This window comes from Polypterus senegalus, chromosome 10 (genome assembly GCF_016835505.1).
Source record: "Polypterus senegalus isolate Bchr_013 chromosome 10, ASM1683550v1, whole genome shotgun sequence".
In the NCBI taxonomy this organism is placed as follows: Eukaryota; Metazoa; Chordata; class Cladistia; order Polypteriformes; family Polypteridae; genus Polypterus; species Polypterus senegalus.
The window spans coordinates 122140429-122148354 of NC_053163.1; positions in this window are offsets into that span (position 1 = coordinate 122140429).

Genomic DNA, 7926 nt, shown 5'->3' on the forward strand with positions numbered 1-7926 from the left:
TCAATACCATTTCTTTTATATATTATTTTTCTATACTGGACACAATCCCATGGGGGTTTGCAATTACCAACACATAATATAATTTTTAAATACGTATATTATTTACAGAATTTTGAGTGATGTGCTTTTATGGTCACACAGATAGTGATGGTGACTGAACAAGCATTGTGTGGTGTAAAGTCCAATGCCCTTAACTACTAAACAATGTTGGGAATAACACAAAAAGCATTAAAAGTGATTCACCTCTGGAATATTGTACCTCCCTGACACTTACATTTGAAAAATAAAATTATCAGAAACAACACCTCTGCAAGTCCCGATGTACACCAGTCTATCATCTGATCTCACTTTATCAATTTATAGGAATTGGGGAAGCACAGGATTTCTGGAGAGCACCGGGCACAAGACAGGCCACCACTCAATATGTCTCCACCACAAGAACCAGTCAGACACATACAGCCAATCTCGTTCAAATCAGTTAGAACTGCCAGTAAATATTCACTTTATGTCCTGATGTGGGAGGACCCAAAATGCCCTCAGAAACCTGTTGCTTACTTGGCAGGAACATGCAAACTTCACACAGTCAGGAACTAGGATGAGAACTGAGCTGGAACTTTGTGGCAACTCTGCTAATCTACATAAATCTCAATCTGCTGTTAATTCTGTATTTATGCAGACATATATCTGTCATATTTACTCAAACTTTACACATTTTATAAAGTATTACTTGATTTCCTTTAACTTGTAATACAAACCGCTTTGCACACTTCACTTAAAACACACAACATAAAATAAAGATTGGTTATTTTATTTGTGTATAGCATATTGACAGACCTTTAGATTTATAATATAAACACAAAATTTATAGACAGATGATTTATGACTATCCAGAGTAACCATAACAATAAAATAAGGATGAAAAAATATAATAATGTTCACCATATGCATCTCAGTATATACAGCACTTCTTCCATTGTCTACTCATAAAGGAATAATGATTTGTATAAATATATAGTGCTGTCAAGCTCCAGTTGTGCCACACTTTACTTTATATATAAAAATAACAAGCACTTGCATCTCATTGAGTACCCAGAAATGAATTTGGGGATCAACAACATAAAAAGTAAGACACATCAGTCTGTGTCGAGTGATATCCTGTTGCCTGCTACAAAAATCACAAAGTAAAGCCATTTTTGCAGTTCCCTTGGAGACGTAAAACATATCAAATCTGTGTGACCCTGAGACCATTATAATTTCACTCCACTAATCTTCTACCCATCACACTCTAAACTTAGTGACCTTTCTACTGCCGCAAGGACCTCAAAGGCCACTTTCCCAGCCTTTACTGACTTTATTTTCTCAATACTTTGCTTCATTCAACTGACTATAGAGAAAATGATATAAAATAATCAACTGACCATAGAGAAAATTATATAAAATGAAGAGTTGACATGTGGATGTTTTGGCAATATGTTCAAATCATACTCATATAGAAGAAACAAAGTAAATAAAAAGTTGCAACGCTAAATGTTTACTTTAGTAACTTTCATCAGACTCAGATATTTAAAAAGGCAAATTTTTGTGACATGTTGACAGCACAATAGGGCAGACAGAGTGATTTAGCTGCAGTGTCACTGAACTGCAAAGTACAAATCTGACTTAGCTTGTAATTTTGAAAGACTCACTTAATCTACCAAAGCTCTAAAAGCACAGCCTTTTTATACCCACAGGTGACTGAGGCCTATCCCAGCAACACTGGGTGCAAGGCAGGAAAACAGCCTTGGACAGGACCATCACAGGACCCACTAACACTCACAAGGGTCTAACTTGGTATCAGCAGTCATCCTTTGTGGGAACAAAAAATGGCTTAACTGGGAGAAATCGGATGCAGAAACAGCGAACGACTGTCACATTAAGTAGGTATTACACACAATATTGCTGTGTAAAGTAAATAATGAAATACACCAGAGATATACAGCAATTAAAGTGTATGAGCAGCCCATAAGGTTGTCAGTAGAACTAAACCTTTGAACCAGTGTCTGCTCATTTGTAAAGAAAAACTTCTGGGAGTATCCTTTCTTCCTCTAACTTTTTTCTAGGTTTCTAATGCTGTCATCCCACAGTAGGGGTAGAAATTAACAATTTTAAACTGTTTGATTAACTTAAAACTATCTGTCAAAATGATTGCATTTGCGTTTAAATTCAGCCCCAGACTTGTGCATACTGTTGCTTATTTCTTTATTTTGCTTTTAAAGCAATAAGCACATTCCCTTTGTTTTTTTCTGGTACAAGGAACAAGAAGAAGAAAATATCACTTACATTCTCTTTTCTCGTTACAGCACGGTTTGAAAAGTGAAGTTCCATTCTAGACACCAAGTTTTTGACCATTCTTACTCGTGGCGTTTCTTCTGCCCAGCAGAGCTCCGCGGCACCTTCATCACCTGAGCTCTACAGGTCTCAGCTACCTGCTTTATAACGGACCCAACCCCTCTGGCGCCCCCAATACCCCCCACCTCCCCGCCTCTTCTCACAGCACTTTCTGGTATACTGGTCGTACTTGAAAGAAAGATAAGCAGAATTACCTAAGAAGTGGGTTTTTCGGGGGGTTGTTTTTCTTTCTCTCTTTTTTCATGTATGTTGTGTCAGACACACAGAAACCCAAAATGATAAGCTGTTAATAACACAAGCCATCATTCAGGGACTACAAAAAGTCTCAATGATAGGCTTTACTTTAAATTAGCTGCGTCCGTCATTGCCATGCAAATTTGGTTTAGGCAGTCTCACACTAAAACACATAAAGGATTAATCACCTTTCATATAAACATTAATTTCATTCACATCAAATACATTACTTTTTAGATGTTGCTTACCGAAAGCTATCGAAACCATCAATCAGAACTAATGTTCAGTTTTTATGCCATCAGTCTGATTAGATCGTTTCATGAATACGATTGAGCCGCTCTGCACTACACGCAAGAACCAGCACTGGATGGGACAGAACCCACCTTTCTAAAAGCCGCAGTCACTCCTGCTGGCCGGCAGATCGTGGGGCCCACGCGCTCACACGCAGAGGCGGCTCTGCCATCAGAGTATTCTGGGTGCATGCACAGGGTGCACTTGACATCAATGGACCTTTCCATCTTGCACCCCGGCTCGTTGAAACGATCGACAGTTCAACATCCCTACTTCTACTCTATGAAACGATCGAGCCTCCGCAAACCGAAGTCAAGCCTGGGAAGAATCGCGCTGCATGAAAAGACCACGAGTCAGTGCGTTGAAACAAATGGTAAAACTGATCAACTCTCCATTAGGGAGCTCTGTTCGTTGCATTACCGTGGCGGTCTTCGTCCGGCCTTACTCACTTACTCACTTTAGACTCACCGATCAGTCGACGGTGCACAAAGAAAAACCCACACAAACCACTAAGGTGGGATATAAACGTAATAACAAGGGCTTGCAGAAGTAGTGCCATTCTCTATTCTGCATCCAAGTTTTATTAATAACGATGAATAAAAACAAGTCTTCTAACTTATAAAATGTGTAACAGTTTGGAAATACTAACGGGTTGGTCGTTAAATAGCTTTGCCACTCCATGGATCCAGCGACTGGGGAGACCAGACAGTCTGGGTGTTGTAAATCTCATGTTTGTAGGGATTTCAAGTAAGCACACCACCTTTCCTTCCTCACCTTCAAAAACGTTCAGGTACGTTTATCAACAATTCCCAATTGACTCCTTGACGGCGTTTGTGTGAGTGGGCCTCACTACTTGTACCCTCGCTGGGGCTTTACTGTACAGTATTTCATTCCGTGCTACACCCAGCTAATCCGAATTGGTTCGAGCGGGATTGAGGATGAGAGAAGACCATTGTGTTATTTTTTGAGAGTCTCTAATTGGTCTTTAAAAACTCGACGCGATCAACTCTCATTAAACATCTCGTAATGTACAATAGTATTACACTTTGTTCACGCGATTAGTCTTTATTTTATACAGTGATTTCACTTACAAAGTCATAAAATATGAACGTTAATTACATTACCCGATTATGCTGACCTCCTTTTGTAAGTCGCTTTGGATAAAAGGGTCTACAAAGCAAATATAAGTAAAATATTATATTATTATATTATATTACAAACACCAACATGCGTGATTTTCAACAATATCAAAGTTTTTTCATCCATTCATGTACCCCCACGATCTCTGTTTTTCAGTTACTGGGTCACGGGTTACCAACAGGCGCAGCACTCGGCTCCAAAACAGGAATCAACCCAATTTCTGTGACGCGCTTTGAGAATGGGAAAAGCTCTACATAAAGAAAACGCATTACTCGTATTTTCAACCTGGGACGGGACTGTAAAGCACTGCAGGGAACGCTCAAGCGTGCACCAACATTCATTTATCACACATGATTATACTTATTTGTACTGTGTATGGAAGCTGGACAACACAAAATATTAAGTTCACACAGACAGGGAATGGAGCGGGAATCGAGCTCAGTTTCTCACTCCTAGGCGCATCGCCATCGATCCTTGATTGTTTTTCTTTGCCTTAAACTGCATTCTGCCTCGCCAAAGTTTGAGGGACAGTGGTACGTTACTGTACTGATTGTACACTTGCTGGCCTAATTTTTCGGTTAGAAAGAACCACAGCTACACCAGAGAGTAGATAACACCCTTTTCCAGCTTGCTTCAAGTACTTTACAGTTTTTCTCAAATACTAAAACACATTTCACAAACGTTTCCTCCATGTTCCCCAATGTCTAAACACAACACCCCTTTCTAAAGCTACATAAACACAACCCCACCTTCTCACTTCAAAACTCAAACTTTCACACCAAAAGAGCAGCTCGAAGCTTTCAAAAATGTAAACACTATACACATCATTACACACTACAGCAAAACAATTGAAAACAAAATGCTCAATTTGTGAGAAGGTTCTTTGTTTCATAACTGCTAATGCATATTTTTAGAAACTTTACAGTAACGGATCTTCTTAGATCTCTGAAGAGGATTAGGCATTTAGATCTGTGAGTTTCATATGAAGAGTATAAATCTATAGAAAATTCTGCATGTACATTACTGTAACACAACTCAATGCAAAAACAGAATCTATTGCACACAACAGTACTCTTGAAAACATGATCAGGGTGTGAAGGTTTTTTATTTGCTTTATTCACACCACAATCACTGTGTGGCATCATGGCGCTGAGCTGCATCGGGCCATATCACCTCATCCACATCGCATGCTATATTGTCTCTTGCCAGGCACCGCGGGAAAAACGCCCTGGAATGGTGAATCCATCCTTGGAAGGCCTCCCCTGGGATGTCAACACAGGCCAGCTCCATTGCCCTTAGGAGGTTCTCTCTAGTGTATGGTTGTCTGTCATAATCCTTCCATCTCCACGATGAGAAGAACTCCTCTATAGGGTTCAGGAAAGGGGAGTAGGGTGGCAGACAGACGTTTAAAAAGTGGTTACTGTTGGTAGTGAACCACTCTCTAATTTGGTTTGTTCTGTGGAAGCGGACATTGTCCCAAATGATCACATAAATGTGATGTGCGGGCCCAGGATGGTGTTGTTGGTGGTCCAGGAGGATGTCTTTTAGCTCCTCTAGGAAGGTGAGGCGACGTTGGGTGTTCTAAGACCCAAGGACAGCATGCCAGTGGACAAGCCCCTCCAAACCCATGGCCGCACAAAGAGTAATATTACCCCCCTATTGGCCAGGAACCTCAGTGATGGCTCTTTGGCCAATGCTGTTACGGCCTCTTTGCCTTCATTTCTGCAGGTTGAAGCCAGCCTCATCCAGGAAGAGGTACTCATGTGGTCTGGCCATCACGTCCAACTGTAATATCCTCTGTGAAAATGTGAAAGTGCACAGGTGTTCAGAACAACAGTCAATCAGGTAGCACAGTATTGTCCAGAAGTAATGTAGGCCACTGAGCAACACAGTATGTCCACTAACTGTACTGTGAACATGGATGTACACTTACTTGTACACTCGTGACGTAGGTCTTTTTGTTGCGCAGAGTTGTGCTCAAAGGGAACCCTATAGACCTGTTTCATCTGCATCTTTTGGCGCCGGAGAACTCGGTCTATTGTGGCCAAGCTGACATCATCAATGCTCTCAAAGTTGACATTATCGGCAATGACTTTGTCTCTGATCTCCCGGAGTCTGATGAGGTTGTTCTCACGAACCATATCCACAATGAGGGTTTCTTGTGCCGCTGTAAATATGGCAACCCTCCCATCTCTATGTGGCATTCTTTCAACTCTAAAGAAAGAAACATGTGTTGTCAATTGACATGTTTTACAATAACAACTGATTTGAAACCAATAGACTACTTTCACAGGCTTGTAAAACTGTATTGTGACAAAGAAAGCAATAGAGTACAATACCTGTTGTGTTGTCTGAATGCCCTGATAATGGTGGCCACGGTGAACCTACTCAGGTTTGGACGGACTCTTAGTCCTGCTTCAGCCATTGTCATGCCATGGACAATGACATGGTCAATGACTGTTGCTCGCATCTTGTCCGTAATGATGGTGCGAGGTTGTCTTGCTCTCTCCTCCTGGACCTTCTCCTCTCCCTTGTTGGCCTCCTCCTCTTCCTCATTGGCCTGCTCCTCTTCCTCCTCTGATTTGAACTCCTCTTCCTCGTTGGCCTGCTCCTCTTCCTCGTTGGCCTGCTCCTCTTCCTCCTCTGATTTGAACTCCTCTTCCTCGTTGGCCTGCTCCTCTTCTTCCGTTGCCAGCTCTTCTCCCTCCTCTGACTCGAATTCCTGTTCCCCTGACTCTGCCTTCATCCATTGTGTTTGTTTGGAATCTTCAGCAAACTGTGCACTCTGAACTTGCTTTTATACATGTGGTCACAGCATTAGCAACAAGTGTCTTCAATTTTGAGTCGTTGTGTGTAATGAATGACGCCAGGTGTGTTCATTGTGTTCAAATATTGTTGACTGTGGCAAGCATTTTGCATCACATGAGCTTTCATTTGAGAATATGAGCAGAGTTCTTTTGCAACTTGTGTTTTAGCAAGGAAAAATGTGTTCAGATTTATGAGAACAGAGGATTGTGTTTTGTGAATTGTATCTTCATGTGAAATGTGTTTATGATATTGGAAAATGATGGCTAGATTTAGTAAATGTGTTTAGACAACTGGTCATTTGGTTTAGAGAATTGACTTTTGTGTTTTAGCATTTGAGAAAAACGGTAATGGATTTGTATACTTAAATTTGTATGTGTGGTATCTAAACAAAAATAAAGGAATACAATAAGTGCACAAATACAAATGAAATACATATATACACATAACTAATTTAATGTCAAAGTTACATAGTATTTGAGCAATGTTAAACGTCACTCAACTTTACGTACTGTTTAATCAAACCAGTAGGTGGCACTATTAACCAGAATAAAAGGTACAGCGTAACGCCTAAGACGCTATTCGTTTACCAAAAAAACCCTTTACATTTAATACTGCAAGAATCAACGCATTTTAACGTCGTGGAGCGAAGAATAATACAGCGCATCTCTCCCCAAAGGTCAACAGTGCACAGACTTAATAATATGTTCATTCGCAAACAGCAAGCATAGCCATAATAGCGCTTTTGTATACTTGCACTGACCGTCAACATAAATTGCAACTTTAACTAAGATATTAAGTTACAGTGAACGCTGCAAAAAAGAAATGCCTTACTTTATCAGTAACGTACAACAAACAGTTACAAAAGGTAACAGCAAATTATAACTTAGAAAACGTAAACAAGCAGATAAAGACTGTGAGAATGTTACAATTCAGGAACAAAACGCTGTGCATGCGCAATACTCTTGTGATGCGTGTCTTGCCTAGGTTCAGCATAAAGCAGGGTGTTTTGTACAGCCGCCCCACATATTTACACTGTAAATTTGTAATCCACAAAGGTCCCTGCTG